Raw genomic sequence first — 15,544 nt, 5'->3', positions numbered from 1 at the left:
TGTTAAGGTTACAAGTAAGTTTGTTTATGTATGTTGAAAAATTTGATTATTGGAGGAGATAGAGTGCAACTTACTGAAAATGGCTTTCATCAAATGTAGAGAGAAGAACTTTCTTCAAATCTAATCCTTGGCATCATATTCATCTGTCATGGTGGATTTTAGTATAATATGTATCTGCAGTTCTATTCCCACCTTCGTCTGAAATCAAATGGAACATGTATGAAAGCAATTATCTAATTGAAAGAAATTTTGGCTAAAGTGCACGTCCAGTGCCAACATACCTGTCATCAAATTTTTGGTTGGGATCGATTTAGTAGGCCTATGATATTTTGAGCACAAAATCAAAAAATTAAACGGCGGTCACTATTGTTTTCAAAATAAACTAAGTTCAAAGTAGCACAACTTTACATGCATTTAACCTATGCTATAAGTAGCAACCATAAGTAGCTAAGGTTAGGAAAAGCTTCAGGTTAATAAAGCTTAGGTTAGGAAAAGCTTTGGGTTAGAAAAACTCAGATTAGGAATATCATAATTTGATGATTCCAATAATCAAAATGGCTGCTACTCATAGGTTAAATGCATGTAAAATTGTGCTACTTTGAACTTAGTTTATTTCAAAAACAATAGTGACCGCCGTTTAATTTTTGTGATTTTGTGCTCAAAATAGCATACTTAATAATCGATCCCAACCAAAAATTTGATGACAGGTATATTGGCACTGGACGTGCATTTACACCGAAATTGGAGTGATAATTTAGTATTGTTTTGATAAATTGATAGTATTAAAACAATAAACCAATACAAGGGAGTATTTAAGGACCTTACATAGTAGGTACTGAACTAATTATTAAATTGTAGCCTATCAATAAGAATGATTGCTGCTATTTACAGTTTATTTAGAGTACTTCTCAAGAGGTTGATTTGATACTAGTCATATTGAAATAAATGATTTTTATCTAATCAAAATACTGTATTCAAAAAGTTAATTAGGTCAAATGTAACCATAGTCCCTAATATGCCTATAAATAACTAATATTATTAGTGGGTAGGCCTATTCTGGTATTAGCTTTATTATTGTAACATTTTACAATAGCTTCTTATATCTTAAACATTCATAATAATTAAATCAATCTATTATGATATTACTGAATCATATAATCACTATAGTTTAAAAATTATTACCTAATTCATAAAATCGAAACCACACTTGATAGTTGTTTTACAAGTTTAAGGTACCAACAATGTTAACAGTTGGTTAAATCAACTGTTTAGGTTTAAAAATGGAAAAAAAATTAACTTATACACACTAAACATTGCAATAAATGTTTTATCAGGGTTATTAATAGGGCCTAACATAATTATTTACCATAGTGCTTTTAAAAACAACATGTGCTTTACAAATTTGTCTGGGGAACGCTTTGCCATCACTAGGCTAAACAGCTTTGTTTAGTAGGTAACTTCTGTATGCTATTAAACTTATCAATAAATATCCTAGACATAAATGAATGATCTTACCTTAATTTAAGACCTTCAGCAATCAAAAATCATCATCAACTTGATGACGCGATAAAATAAAGGATAAACAAACAATGAACCAACTTCACCTTCAACTACTGAAAACTGAAGGAGACAGGACATCTTTAATAGCTGTCGCTCAAGCGCAGTAGCGCACAAGCATGAATCACCCCGGGAATTTCAAAGTTATTGATATAGACAATCTTTATTGTTAACATTAAAACAGTCCATATTTCTGGGACAGATTAATGATTTCTTTATGGGGGACATTTGTGCTTCCACTGAAATAATGTTGGAATCAATAAAATAGTACCTAGTTTATTATTATTTGAATTTAAAACTTGAAAATTATTTCATAGGCTTGGTGTGTGACATGATTTCTAGCACAAACTGGAATTTAATTTGAAATAATGATATAACTTTTTCAATTTTGGATGGAAACATTTGAAATTCTAGGACAATGTTTATAACATGAACAGAATCGTTAATTATTTTTTTCAAAATTTTCCATCATCAATTACCAATTATTTAAAATTTTAAACGTTAGTAGCCTGTCAACCGCCCATCTGACGGGATTTTTGCATTGAGACGAAGTGCTGGAAATCTACTTCTGTAGCCGAATGAGTGATAAAAGACTGCTTTTTTGAACATTTTTGGGAAACTTAGAAATCTATCAAATTTTTTCCAAGTCCCTATCTGGATTAAAATTAGCGCAAAAGGTCTATTATATCATCAACAATACATTGTAGACGATTTTCGCAAGAGACAAAAAGTGTTTGAAATTCAATTCTGCATCCGAACTATTGATTAGAAATACAATTTTTCGACTTTTTTGGGAAACTTGAACATCTGGCAAATTTATTCAAAGTCCCTGTGGATTTAGCGCAAAAGGTCAATTATATCATTAACAGTGCATTTTAGACGATTTTCGCAAGAGACAAAAAGTATTTGAATTGCAATTCTACACCCGAATTGATTAACACAAAGCTTGAAGTGAGACTTTTTGGAAAACTCAAAAAAATTTCAGTCTTAATTTGTGTAAAACATTTTCTTTATCTCAATAACGGTGAGTTGGAGACAATTTTGAAGAAGAAAGGAAGGGATTGAAATTCAATTCCACTTAGGAATTAGGCCTATTGGTCAGAAAGCCTAAATTGAGACATTTTTAGGGATTAAGTTACACAGGTGAGGGGGGAGGAGACACCTTCTGAAAAAAATGTTCGATTTTCACTTAGTGTGTTGACTGGGTAGGTACTGTAGAAATTCCATACTGTACCAACCTTTCTAACATTTATTTTAGTAAACATTTCTAAGCTTATCAAACGTTGTTTTCATAACATTTATCAGCAACATACATTCTAGACGTTTATTAAACGTTTATAGAGTAAATGCTCATTTTGGTAAAATTCCCTAACGTTTATTAAACATTGTTTTCATAATGTTTATCGGATTTATACATTTTAAACATTTATTAATTTATTAAACGTTTTTTAAACTTTTTGTGCTGTGTGGGATGAACACTACAGGTTGATCTCCTCTCCCCTGTATTAGAGGAGATTTTGGAAGTGACAATGAGAAATAGACAATGTAAAGAAGACAATGTAAAATAGGCTACTCGAGGATTGTTCGACACTCACAATAGAAAGAAAATTCAAGGGAATGCATAGCAAGCTATATTCAAGATCGATTCAAATCCGCTTTAACCAATACCTACTATTACATCAGGCCCCACAACTGATCTCTAATAAACTATGATGTCATCACATGTAGATCATCGATGATCTACTGGCGGTAAGCAAGAGAAATAAGGGCGCTGATGCTTGTTATCACATCTGATATGGTAATCAACAAAATTGGAATTACAAATTCAATTTTCACGGTGTTCCATTTCAATGAATATGGTTTGTTTATCATTCTTCTAATATTTGTTTGTGAAAAGTAGTCTAATAATGAATTTGGGGTTTTGAATCATTGGGATACTGCTGTGTACCTAATTGTTGCGGGAATAATAACAAGATTCCAAAAGTTTCCGTACGGTTTTAAAGTTTAAAACGGTTTTTTTACTTTTTCGAAAGATGATACTTTGAAACGGAAATGGATACGAGCGATAAGAAGAAAGAGCTTCAATTCTACAAAACAACGGTTTACATGAAGGGTAGAAGAACAGTGTAAATAAAGTTTGAGTGGAAAATTTAATTAAAGTGTGAAAGAACAGTGTAAATAAAATGTGAAATAACAGTGTAATTAGAGTGTGGAAGAACAGTGTGAATAAAGTGTGTGGAAGAACTTTTGAATTAATAAATTAAAAAGTAAATGCAAAGTGTTGGAACTGCCCATAACAACATATTAATATGATCACCTTCCAATTCAAAAAAATGTAGTTGAACTCAAAATGGCGGTTCAAAAATGTTGGATGAAATTCGGGTGCAACGGAAAGCCTGTTTTTATTATGTCACGTTATTTTTTTCAATAACGGGTTGCCCTGCTTGGCTGCAGTCGATAAAGCATGAGTAAAAAATTATATAAGTTAACTCTTATTGTGGTTCTTAGAATATATATTATACCAATTTCTTACTGGCTCGCCCAGGAGCTCCCGCAATTCTCTGCTCTTGGACAATTTATATAAATCTCTGGAATGTATTATTTCCAAAGATTTGATTATCAATGCTATGTATCGCTGTTTTAACCAACTTATTCGGTGAAGAATATTGTTGGATGGTAATCTTATTAATACTTCAATACTGGTAACTCGATAAATAAAAATGAGATTGGTCATGCATGGAAGTAAGGAAACAAATAAAGGATACACCATAAAATTTTAAAAACTTATATTACACGAAAAATCAATGATTGAATAAATATAGACATATATAGAGCAACAAGCAAAAATAGTAAAAATAAGAACAAAATATATCTAAAAGAAAGTATCACAGATTAGCTCACTAGTTTTTTAGCACGAAACGCTACCATGTGCTTTTTAAATCATTAATCATATGCATTTATTTTCTGCAGCTCAGATATCGACTTGCTGTTGCTTGTCGACAAAAATCTCAAATATATCTTCTTTCCAAAATAATAAAAATAATCAATTGATAAATCAAAAATCTCAAATATAACAATCTGTATACATCTCAGGGCTTAAGGTTCGGTCTCTGGTGAAATTAGATAAATCAATTTATCCGGTGAACATGAGCTACATTTATATCTTTATAAATGGCTAATGAAATTAATGGTTGAATGAGCATATATATATTACAACATTAAATTTTAATATTCCTTTCATCTGTGCATCTTTAGACATATAAATCTGATATAATTCTTAACTAATAGAATATGTTTTTTGTACCTTTTAAAGACTCGCGCAAGTTTTATATTAATTTCGATATTTATAACCTCTCGACGAGCTGGCTTTTCATATTTTTATTTCACTCGAAGCACTGAGGGCGTCCTGAATTCATATATTTCGATAAATTTCACTCACGTGCTGAAATTCCCAAGATGATGGTGGCGATTCGAATTTCCTGTCGTCCTAGATTTCTGGTGGCCGAAGTCATCTTCTTCAAGGGAATAAATAAATATCTAAATGACTTATGCTTTAATACAGCATCACAAAGTCTTATAAAGAATTAATTAATGAATTTAGACTTTAAATCTCTCATACATACAATTTAACAAAAGGGGACTTGTGCTCTACAAAATTTGGTGGCGTTCCATGGTGGCGTCTGGCGAGCAAGTGGGCTCTGTTCTACCCCTATTTCTAAGATCATACTTCCGACTTCCAAATTTGCATACATTTAGATATTCAGTTACTACGCCATTAAAAAGATCAAATAGTCCGTGCCAATCTGCTAAGTTATTACCTATATTTTAGGTATTATATTTCATAATTACTTTGATCACATCCGATACATAAACTGAGTAGTGATAACTTATAAATTCTTATCATTCATATAAATATCTAAAGATAAATTTGAATTGGCTCGTTATTGCCGCCCATCAACTACTGCAATGTGATTGGTTCATCCAAAATTCATAAATGTATCCATGCGCCCACTGAATATCATACTTCCTTAATATTTTTATTTATTTTATGTGTTTTGTACATGCTCATTACATATAATAATTTTTTATGAATTTTTCAAGTTGTTTTTCCATTTACAACAAGTTGCCATGTGGTTACCAAATCCTCTAGTTGAATACTATTTATTTATAACAAAATTTACCAAGATGTCTGGCTAGATTTCAAATTACACGGCTTGATCGATTATTAGGTTGCCGACCAGTAGGTATTATAGCCTAACCTCAAAATAGCAATACTTTATATAATATAATGAATAGCAAATAAAAATTCTTCTCTATTTGGCTGTTCTAAAAGTAGCCATGATATCCTGTTATTCACTTGTTGCTATCGCACCCGGCGATAATAGAGCAGCTGTTTGCTCGAGACCTATAAAATCTTTTCAATTAGCGATTTTGCTTGCTGATCCAAATTTAATTTATTAGAATTATTTAAAAAGGATTCTCAATCATACCCATCTTCTAATTTCCCTTTTAAAATAAATGTTCAGCTGCTTCCATACACCAACTGGAAGCATGACAAATTGGAAACTTGACAAACTGAAAACTTCATATGATCAAATCTTGGAGAATCGAAAATAGGCCTATATCCATCCTCGGTTAATTAAGAATCTATATGCAAAATTAAAGTTAATCAGTCCAGTAGTTGGACGTGATTATGTGTCAAACATAATTTTCCTATTCCGTACGTGTATAAGTCAGTTCTTTCCTTTATTATAGTATAGATTATTATGTTGTTTTGACCTGTGATCTGTATAAATTAATGTCCTGTAACATATAAAGGTGCGACCACACATGCTGAACCGAACCGTGCATTCCGCCGAACATCGCGCCTTTCAGCGAACATGAGCATAATTAGATTTCTTAAAGTTTGAGATATCTCAGTTTGATAATACTGTTAAACATTTGCCATACCAGGTAAAAACTAATAATCCATGACTCGTGTAGGCCTATACATTGCATCAGGAAAACAAAGTTTCAAAACTATGTTTTATCTAAACAGACGTTTTTGAGATAATTTCATTGATGCAGCTGTTTCACATTCACCATATTGTTATACAGAGTTAGTGAAAATAAAAATATTTATTATCAAAACAATACTATTATAATATTAATAATAATAATATTATTATTAGAAATATTCATCAATTATCAGAACAATATTATTGAGGTTAAGTGGAATCGTGTAGAAAGCAATAATAGAACAGCTGTTTTTTTTTTCAATTTCTATCATACGATTTGAATGTGAATCTTCCGTATGAAATCGTTTGTCCCATAAATGAAATTTGAACATTAATTATGGGAAAACCACAAGGAAAATTAAAATTTGGGCTTCCAGGTGCACGAGATTGATATTTTTAGAATCTATGTGCAAAATTTTGAGGTCTAAATCATTCCGGTTTTTCCGGTATGCAATCCACAAGTTGACATGTTTTGATGCGAACAAATGAACAAACGAACACACGAACAAACGAACACACGAACAAACGAACACACGAACAAACACAACCCTACTCTCTCTTATTATATAGATTCCTCATATATTTATATTGTTTATTCCTTCATATTATATTGATCACTCATAAAGTCAAGCCAACTTTTATGATTCAGGATCACCATGAGTTCGATCATATTGCAGAGTTCGAGCCGAACTCTCAAGAATAGTGTATTTAGAGTGAATGTGATTGCAGGGTCTAGAGTTTAGAATAACATCATTGATTTTGACAAACTCATCAGTAGGTGAAGCCTACACCAGTAGAAGCTATCAAGAGAGTTGGAATCAAGTGCCCAAGAGAGGCTGGGAAACAGATTTAGCAAACACTGGACTACTTTCCACTCAGTGCTTTGATCTTAATGCCAGTGGACTTGATCGGATCGGCTTAATGATAGAAGACGTCCCTCAATAGGATCGCAGTGGTTTAGCTGCAATGTCCGACATGTGGGAAGCCAGACTTCAACGGTGAGAGATTAATACTGGTTGTCGTACTTGTAATCGTCACTCTGGATAAGGCTGAATCTAGTGTAACTACAATAGGTCCTCAGCTTGGCCCTTTCCCTTTCATCGGGTTTCAAAGCAACTGCAATATTATCACAGAGTATCAAGCGGTGGAAGTAGGTCCTCCACTTCAGTTCTCCAGGGAAATCACTTGAAAGATACTGATGTTTTGTTTTAGATTTTTTTCAAATTTACCATAATCAGTGGTTTAATATATGAGTATCATTCACACAGTGATGTATTGGGTGTGAACTCAATGCTTACAATGTGGAGTTTGACATTAGAAAAATTGGAGAGCTGGAACAATATATTACTCATTATGACTCAATAGTGTTGAGTTGCGTTAAACTAAGCTTGTTCTGTTTTTTGTATAAGATTGTTCTTAATCATTTGACTACTACTACTACTCTGCTTGAAGGATGAAGTGACTTTATAACCATATAGTTATATTTAATGTAGAAATAGTAGATCCAACTCACATGACCTGTATATAGACTTCAATGTTTTGGATATCAGGCAATTATTTGTGAAAAATGCACTAATTTATATGTATAAGCACAATACTGATATTTTTATTAGAAATACCCACACATATCCAACCCGAACAGCTACAATTTCAGTTAAATAAAATACAATAACAATAACAGTTAAATAATAACACCTAGAATTAACAAAACATAATATTCATCCACAAACATTTATTACATAGTTCATATGCTATTCAGGAATATTCCCAACAAACTCAGAGAATTTGATGCATCATCTTTGGTAGTGTACAAAAAAATTGTGAATCTTTGGCTAAACGAAATAGGTAGGGATGGAACCGAAAATATCATTAGCTCAGTTTATAAGTTATAGAGTTTTATACCCAACTTATTCTAGATGCAGCAAGTAGGCTACTAACTAGTGGACGTTCTCAAGCTCCGGTAAATTCCATTTTTTCAATAAGATAAACTAAATTTCAAATCTCTTTATTTCTTTACTATCCTTACCTGTTAAGTTCTCATACAAGTTTCATCTGAATTATTTCAATCCAGACTCACCCTTACTCACAGGCAATAGCCTATGTAAGGGTATTTCTCATCACTGTCATATTCTATATTTTGTACAGAACAACAGATTGTTACTATTGTTACTATAGTCTTTATTATGCTATGCTTATGAATTTTATGTTACGTTGTAGTAGTACTGTATTAATTTACTGTAGTTGTGCTGTGCAATATACATACATTTTGTAAAGTGTTGAAGAGAATAAATTTGATTTGATTTGAGTAGCAGAAAGAATATTCTACTATATTATCATCATCATTATATTCAGATCTCTCATATTCAACATCAAACTTCACCTTCCAATTTTTTATCAGTGTAGAAACACACAGAAAAGCGTAGCGCAGCGTATTCCAGAACACAGAGAAAGCGCAGCGTAGCTTAGCGTAGCGAATTGTAGGATAAAGGCGGCAAAATTCAAATTCAGATTCAATCCAATTCATAATATTTACAAATTATGCGCAAAAAGATAAAAAGATCACACAGCTCAACAAGATGAAAATAATAAGTTAACAATATTGAGTAGGCTACCTAATAATTAATTTATTATTAAACAATAATTTTAGACGAAGACTTCGAATATTTTTTTTCAGGACTAATCCATGAATTGGGATTAATGGATAACACTTAGTAATATAGCAGGAATGGATATCTATGAATGTATTAATCCATGGAGAGATGATAAATTATACAAGAATAGAATAAATGAGTAGGTAGGCTACTAGTCCAGGCGCTAGCTAACATTGAGCATGCATGAGAGAGGAAGAGAATTTGAATTTGGATTATTGTTAGGGGGTCTTTAGTAGGGATGGGTATCGATAAATCGATGTTTAATAACATCGATGTTTTAACATCAAACATCGATGTTTTTAACATCGATTTTTTTCACTTATTGATGGTTTTACCTAGACATCGATCATCCGATGTTTTTCCCAACTAAAATGAATTTTTCATTTAGGCTCTCTGTATTTTTATGTGAGACTGTTAGATATTCTTGAAGATTTGCATAACTTCTGTAGCTCTTGTCAAGGTGAGATACTTATTTAGAATTAAATAGAGGTCGGATTATTCGTTTCTTAGGAAGAAACAGTTTTTTCTTATTACAAGTGCTTTCCTCAACATACGTTTAACACCAATTAATCTAGCTCTGGAATAGAGGTCCTCGTATTGTAAGGAGTGTAGATATCCATTGTCACGTTATTCTTTATATTTAAATAACGATTAGCCTCCTGCTTGGCATCAGTCGGTAGAGCATGAAATATTTGATATAATTATAAAAAATTAGGTCGTGGTTTTTTAATAGAATACAGTCTCATAAAAATCTTTATAGGCCCAGATATGAGCTTCCCCTATAACTCTTGTAATTCATTAAAAAATAAATATATATAAATATGATACTTATACTATAGTGTTGAGGAATTAAAATAAATTGCACACCATAAACAATTTGATACATATATTAACAATAATGCAAAAAATAGATCAAGGCAAAAAATATAAAGAGCGATAAAAAATATATAATATAAAAATAAAACAATAATTGAAATCAGTAAAATATCACAGGCTAAACATTATACTCTAGATTTTTAGCACGAAACATTACCATGTGCCTTTATTTTAAATCATATGCATCCTTTTGCATGTAGCTGCGATATGAGCTTGCTCATACTTGTCGACTTGGACAATTCAATTAAAAATAGGTTCCTTAAGATCGACTTGATAAATTGGCAACTAATAATCCAAATATATATATTAAATTCTCTAGTATTTAGTAGATTTCCTTGTAATGAATATATATTTTATCTCAGGGTGCAAGATTCGGCACCTGATGGAATAAGTAGAGCAATTCATCTAGTGAATTAGAGCTACACAAATTATCGCAAATTATTGCAAAAATTAATGATCATATGCATATGTTTTAATAGCCTAGATTTTATACTTCTTTGATTCAATAGAATTTTCTGAAATGTACTGATTCATTTACTCCTTTAATAAAATACCTTCAATACTATATTTACTTGCACAAGTATTTTTTATTAAATTCTTAATTCATAAGAAAACCCTTTCGACGAGCTAGCTTTGATTATTAGATAAATTCGAAGCACTAAGGGCGCCCATCACTAATTCGATATATCTCACTCACGTGTCGAAATCTTCTTATAAGCCGCTGTCAATCCAACTCCTGGTGGTCCTGGAATATGGTAGCCGGAATCGTCTCTTCCAAGGGGTTACAAAAATTATTTGAAATTGAAAATGACTTCTGCTTTATAAGAGCATCACAAAGTCTTTTAAGAAATTTAATAATTCAATCTAACTTTAGCTTTTACAAGTTATAGCAAGGTATTACGCTCTAAAATATTTAGGGTCCTCTCATGGTGGCATTTGGCTGGCGAGTGATCGGTTCTCCTTCTTCAATTTTACAATTCTTATTTCCGACTTTCAAATTTACATAAAATTTGAATATCCTAGTCCTCTGCCATTTAAGGTTCAAATAGACCGTACTAAAATATCAAATTATTACTTAGGTTGTATGTTTAATAATTTCTTTGCCTTCGGGCCATATCCATAACATAGACTAGGACAATAATTTAACATAAATCCCAAACATTTATAGAAATATATATAAATATTTTTGAATTGGCATACTATTGCCGCCTATTAACTGCCATTATGCTATTGGTGCATGCAAATTGTTTCAGTATTCATGCGCTTGGTAACCTCCTATTTCCTGAATACATTTAATTATTTTTATTAGGTTTTTTAAGTATGCTCTCTACATGCTAGTTAATATTCTATATACTAATATTTATTTCATGCTTCCTAATAGTTAGCCACGTGACCATTTGTTCTTTCAATTGCATACCGTTTTGCTGCAATAGATCTCTGCCAAGGGGTTTGGTCAGATTCTACGTTGCTTGACTCGGTCGATCGTTAGGTCGCCAATCACTGAATGTATATACCTAACCTCAATCTTCAAAAATTTTATAATAATATTATTTATTAGCAAAAAATTGTTTCAATTCCTTTTTAGGTTATTGTACCGTTTAGCCAGAACAAGCTGATGCTATCTAATCTTTATTGTTATCTCATTGGCGATATTAGCCAGTTATTTTATTCAGACCTATTAGTACTTCATCTAGGGATTTTTATCTACCCAAATTTCAAATACTTTACACGCGCCCCTGGATTTGAATTCAAAATATTTGAGAATCACAATGTTTTTAATGAAAATCCACCGTTCAATACATCTATATATTCCATACTTTATTCATAAATTATACTCTCAGACTTTTATCACAGTTTGCAGATCTATCTGCTGCACCTACTTTAGACCTCTATCACATACAATAACAAATTCTCCTCCTCAACACACAAAAAATATCATAAATATAATCCCCTAGACACATTCCTCCTTACAACGCTTAGAACATAGTATTTTTAAATTCGCCGCTCGCAGGGCCGCCAACCTAACTACACACATTTCTGGATTCTCATAATTGATTCTTTTTAGACAATAATTTCGATGTACAAAACTTCTGGGCTTATATTTTATAGTAATTCCTAGGTCTTAATATAAATAATTTTCTATAAATCAGGTACAATACTTTTCTTTTTCTTTTGCTAATGGCTCTTTGGTTTTGGGTAACTAGCATTCACTTTAGGTTTTTTCGGTAACAAACATGGCATAACTAACGGTAATAAATATAAAACATATAAATAAATATACTAACATTGATAAATATAATAAATAACAGTGATAAATAACATTTTTGGGTTACAATACTTCTTTTTATAATCATATGTTGAGCACTACATTCGATTCAGGTGGCTTTGGCCAGCTGACTGCTTGTTCTACATTTATACTGCTTACGTCATAACTGGTTGTCGAAACTCGCAATTAACCTAACTGCTACATTTTTTCTCTTTAAAGGTAATTTACAAATTTTAAATATTCTATCCCCGCTTGTGTCCTTTTTTATTTGATGTAACTAATTCAATTACAAAATTAAAAATTATTCTTTTGCTTGTTGCAGGCTTTGGACAGTTGGGAGGAAACGAAAATCTGATTTGTTGACACGAGGTTGCTTCATCAATATTAAATTCACTAAGAAAGGTCAGTAATTGGCTTGATAGTGGTGTTTTCCTTTGACTGCTTATCATATTTATTTCAAATTCGATGATATTCCATGTAGAATTGTTGTGGTTTTCCCGTATCTTTTTGCATTCTGTTTGTAGATGTTGCTGTAGGCCGTTCGGTTATCTGCTGTCCGGTTGTTGATTGTTGAGGCTGTCCTAATTGATAATTTTTTCATCATAAATTTAAAGCCCTTGTATCTTGTGTATTCTTTCAAACAATTCCTTACTTCATTTATGATAATTCCTTTCAATCCATTCTTTTTCCAATCATCCTGCACTCTTAACTCATCCTTCCTTTCATTATCATTTAATATTCTTGATCTCGGTTCATTATAACTCATTATGCTGAAGACAATAAACATCTTTATAATATTAGCTTCCCAATTATCAATAATAGATTCTTTTAATAATAACAATATAATATTTTCCATCATATCTACAACACACTCTTTTATTAATATCACAGCCATTATAACAAATAGTATACAATATATCAGAACATTTATTATCTCCTTAATAGTATAACCTCTCAACATATAGCCAGGTACTTCCATTTTATTGACATTATTCCTTATTTCTTTCACTCTTCCTAGACACCGTTTATCCTTCATCAATCTCAATAAGTAGTCCATTTCGTTGTTGCCCATGCATGAATCCGTAGTAGTCCTTTTAGTAGCTCCGTTTTTATCCCATTTATTACGTCCATTTTGCCGGTCACATCGCTGATCATAGCCTTTAAAACGTATGTGCCGCGGATGTATACCATCGATCCTCGATCCTTCATCCTGGTCTCAGTCCGGTGTCCTCCTTTGCCCCTTGAAGCGTGCATGCGGCCGGTATGCGCGCGCGCGGTTCCTCCGTTTCTTTCGCTTCTTTCTCTGCCTCCGGGCCTTGCGATGCTGGTACATTCGATCATGTAGTCCGTTCTCCTCGTCCTGATGCCGGTCGGGTGTCCTCGGGCGCCTCCGTCTCCGGGCCTTGCGGTGGTCGCTCCTCTTGTCCTGGATGCTGTCCTCTCGGTCTTCCATCTTGGGTTCCTTGGGGTGCCTTGGTGGTGTCCCTTGATAGGCGGTTGTAGGTTCGGTGCGCGGATCTGTTAAGTTTTCAATTTGTTCTGTATCCACCAACTCCTTAATTATAGCATGATCCTGGTGGCTGTTGGTGTTCTCCGGCGGTGAGGGATCTTCGGTAGGGAACAGGATGCTTAGTAGGGATTGATGCTTGCGGCTGGTTTTTGGTGGTGGTTTATCTGGTGTTGGGTTCTGGGTTCTTTGTTGATTTAATCCTGTTGCATGCGCTAATGTATAATTTGTGCTTACTTGTTGAGGTGGCGGTTTGTAATTTCTGTTGTAATTATTCTGAGTGTGACTATTATTTGAGTTTAATCGATCACGGCCATCATAGTGATTCCTGCGGTTGCTCTGCTGGGCGTAATGGTTGGTTGTGCGATTTTGAAAATTTTCATTATTCCAGTTACTATTTTGCTTGTGCTCATAGCGGCGTTCAAGTTGAGGGGCAGATCGGTAGCGATCATATGATACCGGTTCATAATTTTGGCTGGTATACTGATTACTTTTTGAGTTGTGTTGATTCCATGTGTATCTTTGGTCTGAACGGTGGTTTGACATTGCCATCACAGACTGTATGCCATATAAATGATTTATCAGCTGTTTGCAATCAGTAATGGGTTGTGTGGCGAGTGCCATTCTAACTTGATACGTTAGTTTCTTCAGAATAATACTTGCTAATGCCGATTCGTTAATGGGCTCGCTCAATTGAGAATTTTTGAACTGTAGGGCAGTGACGAAAGTGGTACATGCACCGTCTAAGTTAGGGTTGAAATCACATGATATGATGTCCGCTAGCACGTCCAACTGTTTACTTCTGCTCCAATACTGTTCCAGGAAGACAGCTACAAACTCATCCAATGATGTAAATTCATGGGCTCTACTCTGAAAGAACATCAGGGGTTCGCCAATCAATAAACTAGTCAAATGAAGACGCCACATGCTCCAAGAGGTAGGTGCAAGAGTTTGTACTAATTTTATCTGATCAATGAATGGTTGAGGTTGCAAATGGCGATCAGTATTATCAAATTTACCCAGTCCTTGCAATATACTATGTGAGTTGATGTTATCTGCTTGAATTCCTTGAGGTCGTTGTTGGATATGATTTTCTAATGCTGTTATTTTTTCCTGTGCCATCTGCCATTGACTATTATGTGTAATTTTATTAGCATTTACTTCTTGATCTAATTGAGTCAGAGTGGATTTTTGAATTAGTAGAGTTCCGTTTAAAGCTTTACAGGTTTCTGTGTTTTGATTGATGCTACCTTGCAGTTGGTTCATTTTTGTGGACATATTAATCTGTTTATTTTGTATTTCTTTAATACTGTTAATATTTTTATCAACTGTAGCTGTTAAATTTTGATTGGCAATGGTAATTTGTTTGTTGATTTCTTGATGGCAATCGGCCTTAATGTTAGTTGTTAAATCCTGAATGGGTGTAGTGATTTGTGTGGTTAGGTTATCTATCCTTTCGTTTAGTTCACAGGTAACCGTATCCAACCTTTCCGATAATCCTGCTGTAACTTTATCCTGACTTTCTTTCTGTAGATTTATCATTGCTTTTAATTCTTCCTTATGATTCTCTACTTTAGTCTCAATAGTATCCAACCGTTGTTCTACTGATTTTATAGCGCCTGCTGTCTCTTTCATGCCCTGTTCCACTGTTTGCTTATTTGCCTCTTTTATTGCCGCATTCTCTTTTTTA

General features: G+C 33.1%; 1 protein-coding gene and 1 long non-coding RNA gene across 3 annotated transcripts in view; both read right to left on the bottom strand.

Annotated features, from left to right (window-relative positions):
• The window catches only part of LOC111049588, a 267,778-nt gene that overhangs the window by 176,436 nt on the left and 75,798 nt on the right, over positions 1-15,544 (bottom strand). The window lies entirely within an intron of this gene.
• On the bottom strand, positions 117-1,847 carry LOC111047749. The gene is made up of 2 exons (XR_002605868.2): positions 1,516-1,847; positions 117-198 (listed from the first exon to the last, which is right to left on the bottom strand). It is a non-coding gene; the product is annotated as an uncharacterized LOC111047749 (long non-coding RNA).

This window comes from Nilaparvata lugens, chromosome 6 (genome assembly GCF_014356525.2).
Source record: "Nilaparvata lugens isolate BPH chromosome 6, ASM1435652v1, whole genome shotgun sequence".
NCBI classification, from domain to species: domain Eukaryota; kingdom Metazoa; phylum Arthropoda; class Insecta; order Hemiptera; family Delphacidae; genus Nilaparvata; species Nilaparvata lugens.
This window is presented reverse-complemented; position numbering and strand designations above follow the sequence as displayed.